The 4,698-nt window shown below is 36.7% G+C and overlaps 1 long non-coding RNA gene across 1 annotated transcript; it reads left to right on the plus strand.

Moving 5' to 3' along the window:
• The first annotated feature begins 3,208 nt into the window (after nt 1-3,208).
• Nucleotides 3,209-4,395, plus strand: LOC106299383. Its single transcript, XR_001261769.1, has 2 exons — nt 3,209-3,303; nt 4,013-4,395. It is a non-coding gene; the product is annotated as an uncharacterized LOC106299383 (long non-coding RNA).
• The last annotated feature ends 303 nt before the right edge of the window (nt 4,396-4,698 follow it).

The following is a 4,698-nucleotide window of genomic DNA, read 5'->3' on the forward strand; positions in this document are numbered from 1 at the left end:
TGCAGCTTATGCTTCCTCTTTTCATACGAACAATACACCCTCCAAGGACAATCATATTCAGTGTCCGAGCAAACAGCACCAAGCTTCAGTTGTGATGAAATGTATAGCTTAAAGTCGTATTTTGTTTTCAAAGAATACCTCAAAAGAGCTTGCTTGAACTCAGCCGCAGAGGAAAATGTCTTTCCCAATACCAAAACCTTATCGATTGATGCTTCATCCTCTCGAGCTTCATTCTCTTCAACTTGTTCTACCAATTCATCATCAGAATCGTCAACAATGGCTTCACAGTCATCACCAGGCACACGTTCACACTCCTCTCTGTCAGCATCCTCAGCTCCATTCCTCTCCACAGCGTTGCTTTCAACCACAAGTGGGGGTTCATGCTCGGGTTCTCTTGGCTTGGATCGACGTACATAATTTTTTTTCCTTTTTTCCTTAGGGTTCATGATGGGATTTAGACGAAGAACCAGAGGAGAAATAAATTGCAGAGATTAGGGTTCTAAGGTGATGAAGGAGATAAGAGGGAGAAGAGATGAAATCGATTATGTCGTCGTTAACACTAAAAGGCTGCTTAACGTTAATTAATGTTACCTAAACTCATATCTAAAAGGGGGCAGTCAACATAAGTTTTTTATTTATTTAGGTTAATAAAGAGTTCATGTATTTTTTGGCAAATTTGAGTAAGTTCAGTATTTAAATGCTCGTTTTCTTAGTTTTTTACTATGAAAATATTGATGGTGAGGAAACATTTTCAGCTCTATTGAAAATCTCATAAAGGGCAGGCCAATCTTCTAAATCAATCAAGCGCTTGCTCCTTACCTAAGAAAAGCCCACGCTCAAAGTTACATTGACGATGTGTGATTTCGGTTCCACGCACTCGGAGGCGGATCCACATAACAAGTAGGGTGTCTGCTGACACCCCACAAATATAAAAATCTTCAGTGTAAGTCAGCATACGTAAGTTTGGACAGTGTGATTGGATAAAAATTTATGTATTTGCCACCCTAAACGGGTTTCAAATCTTCTGTTTTGTATTTTTTTTGTAGCTTTTCTATTTTTATTCATTTTCTTTGGGGTTCAAGCCCATTTTAATATGATCTATTATTTTGCATCATTTTCTACTTTAACCATTTAGATAGTGTGACTCGATAGAAACCGCTGTGTTTGACACTCCAAACGAGAGTTAAAATCCCCTAATTTACATCCTTTTCTGTGTTTATACATTTTCATATGGGCTTCAAGCCTACTTTGATATGATCTCCTCTTTTGCATATTTTCCTATTTTATCTTGTGTTTGAAAACATGGCGCTTTAGCCGTGTAATCTGCCGAGTTTACGCACCTCGGTGAGAGAGTGTGGCAAAATGGCCTTGATTGGAAGCACTACACGGCAAGCCGATTAAATACCGAGTTGACTGCAAAACTATATAAAACGGCACATTTTTACAATTATATATAAATTGGATTTTACATAAACCATGAAAACCAAAGATGAAATTGAGTTTTGTTGAGAATCCGTTCTATTTAAGATAGATATATGCTTTTGTTGATAAAAACTCAATAAAAAAAAAGATGAAAAGTGATGAAAAGAATTAAAAACTGGCGACTGAGTGATTAGGTTACAGAAGGCTGGAGAAGACGAAAATGAAAAGACTAATGTATCCTTTATTGAAAAAGAAGAAAGTAGTAAGAGGATGTTTATTGGGATCTCCAAGAGCATCAGCATCAAGAGCACCCCCATTAGTGAACTTTTAGAATCTGTGTGAACCCCCCCCATAAGTTCATTAATGGGGGTGCTCTTAATGAACCTCATCAAAGGGGTTCACAAAGTATTTTTTTATTATTATTTTTTTCTGTTTGATTTTTGTTTTTTTTTAAAAAAAAAAAAATTTATTAATCGGACCAATCGCGGGCTACCACGTGTCGTGGAGCCCGCGCTACAGCGATGATCCGGGTTCAGTACAGTGAAATCCCAAGAAGCAGGTTCATTCCTTTTGTTTATTTTAAATTTTTTTTTTTTCGAAAACTGTGTGAACTCACCATGGAGTTCAGTGATGTTGATGCTCTAAGGTGTGTTTTTTTAGGGTAATTATTAATAAAAAGAAAGAAAAATACCTAATTACCTAACGAACGGCTCTTAATTAAGACCAGGAAGAAGCGGCTCTTGTATACACGTGTAGCTAGCGTATTGGTTTTGTGATATTGAGAGGAAAAGGAAAGTTGGAGTCGACGAAGGTGCTCTCCTCGATCTTTCTATCGGTGCTCGGTTCCTGGAAATCCGTCAAGAGGGTGTTATCATCAGCCGCCGTATCTCTTCCGCCACGGCTTCCTCCGCCGTATCTCTGCAGCCGCGGCTTCCTCCGCCTCTCTGTTTGATTAAATGCTTAACGGAAGCGGCATGGCTTTGGCTCCTCTGCTGGGTTTATTCCATACTCTTTGCATGATGATTGAGAGAATCAAATAAGTGCTTGACTCTAGGCCTGGGCGTTCGGGTACTCGTTGGCATTCGGGTCGGATTTTTCAGGTTTTCGGGTTTACGCTTTTAGGTCCCATACTAAAATTTTGTTAGTACGGGTCGGGTTCTGATAATAACACTTCGGGTTCGGTTTAAAATTGTATTGCATCATAAAACCCATAAAGTAATCATATATCGTACGGATTCGGGTTATATCGGTTCGGTTCGGATAGGATATAACCAAAGTAAAAAACAAATTTTTTGAAGTAAAACATAAAGAAAAACATCTAAATTAAATAAAAATTAATCTATCACATATAAAATTGATAAAATAACAATAAAATGTTAAATCAAGCATGAAAACAAACATCATTTGTAAACAATATGTATTGTCTTATAGAGAGTAGACTTTTTATTTCAATGAGCAAATTATAAAATACTTATTTATAACTAATTGTGTACTTAAAGCATTTATTAGAATTTTAATATTTATTATTATATATAATATTACCACAAATATTGAATTTAATAATTGGAATACTTATATATATTTCAAAATATTTATATTGACTATTAATTTTGGAATTTTCGGGTTACGTGTTCGGGTTCGGTTAATAACACTTCGGATTCGGATATTTTTTGTACCACTCTACAAGACCCGTTCGGGTATTTTTACGTTTCGGATCGGATAACGGGTCGGATTTTTCGGTTCGGGTTCGATTCGGATTTCGGGTTCCGGATTTTATGCCCAGGCCTACTTGACTCAATTAAGACAACAATAACAACTACCATGTGAGAACACAAGAGGTTTCAGACCAAGACCAGTCATGTTTTGTCAAACCAAGAAAAGGTTTAGTCTTTCTCTTCTTTTGCGCGGAATATTAGATCGATCTTGCACATTTCTTCATCATATTGGAAACCTTGCTAGATCATCCTCACTCTAGTGAATTCTATGTTTGTAGTGAAAGCCTGGTTTGCAGTTTTCTATGTGGTTTTACTACCATTTACCATATGATGGAGAGTGAGTTTTTTTATTCTCTGTTTTCTTCTGATGCCCCTTATAGCCCCTGTATTAAAGTTTTGCTCATAGGTGATTATTCATCATGCTAGATCATCTTCTTCACTCTAGTGAATGCCATGTTTGTAGCTTTCCAGCCATTCAAAAGCTTTTATAATCAGCATAGTTAATGAATGCATCATGAGATTCTTCTCTGTTTTCTTCTGCTGCTCATACTTCACCTAATCACTGCCCCCTTATACTAGATTGATGTTGAACATTTTTTCTTCTTCCTAGTGAAAGCCTGTGTTGTAGTTCTGCTGCTCATACTTCACCTAAGACTTCTGATACATAACAGACAACACTTGTACTAAGCAAGAGATTGTGAAGATGGCAGCTGATATACTTCTTGCTCTGCAGTTTGAATTAGGAAACCCCACAACCTATACTTTTCTAAGGTTATTAGAGTCTGATGCTTTTGGTTTGTGCAGACGGTTCACAAGAGTTGTTCAGGTTAAATAAAAGTTTTAATCCCACTTGTGGATGTGGCTTTTTTCTGCAGGTTAAGGAGGTTATGGGAGAGATAGAGAAGGCTGGAAACCAGTACTCAAAAGCAGTGCGTTTGATGGTATTCCTTCTAGTGGAAGCACCAATGCTGATTCTGAACCCTCCATTGTCTCTCACAAACTCAGACAGGTACCGTCTCAGAAAATATATAGATATCCATAGTAGAAGATTAGAACATCTGTAGTCGCATAGGAGAAGCTCGGGATCTCATATGCAGGGATCATCATCATCTGCCATGATGAACAAACAATCATAGAGTGACTCGGTTTGGTTTCTCATGTTTCTTGTTCTGTTTTTTTTCGAAAAGAGACTTTGGTGGATATGATGTGTGAGTTGTGATGGTTGTTGTAACATGTTCCTTGTTCTATCTTTGATCCTGATCCCTTGGTTTATGTATTAAGTAGATGTATGTATACGTTTTTTGATGAGTTTTATACACTTTTTTTAAGAACCCTTAACTTAAGAAACTACCATTAGAAGACTAAAATTATGCGTTTTTTAACATAAACTCTTAACCAATGTTTTGAAAACCGGACCGGACATTGACTCGGCATTGTAACTGGGTCAATGGTCGGACCAGTCTAACCGGTTCAACCGGGTTTTAAATTATAATCAAATTTAAATAATTAAATATATATATATACACAATTATTTTTATAAAAATTTATATCATTTCTAGAA

The sequence above is a fragment of the Brassica oleracea genome, chromosome C6, assembly GCF_000695525.1.
Source record: "Brassica oleracea var. oleracea cultivar TO1000 chromosome C6, BOL, whole genome shotgun sequence".
In the NCBI taxonomy this organism is placed as follows: domain Eukaryota; kingdom Viridiplantae; phylum Streptophyta; class Magnoliopsida; order Brassicales; family Brassicaceae; genus Brassica; species Brassica oleracea.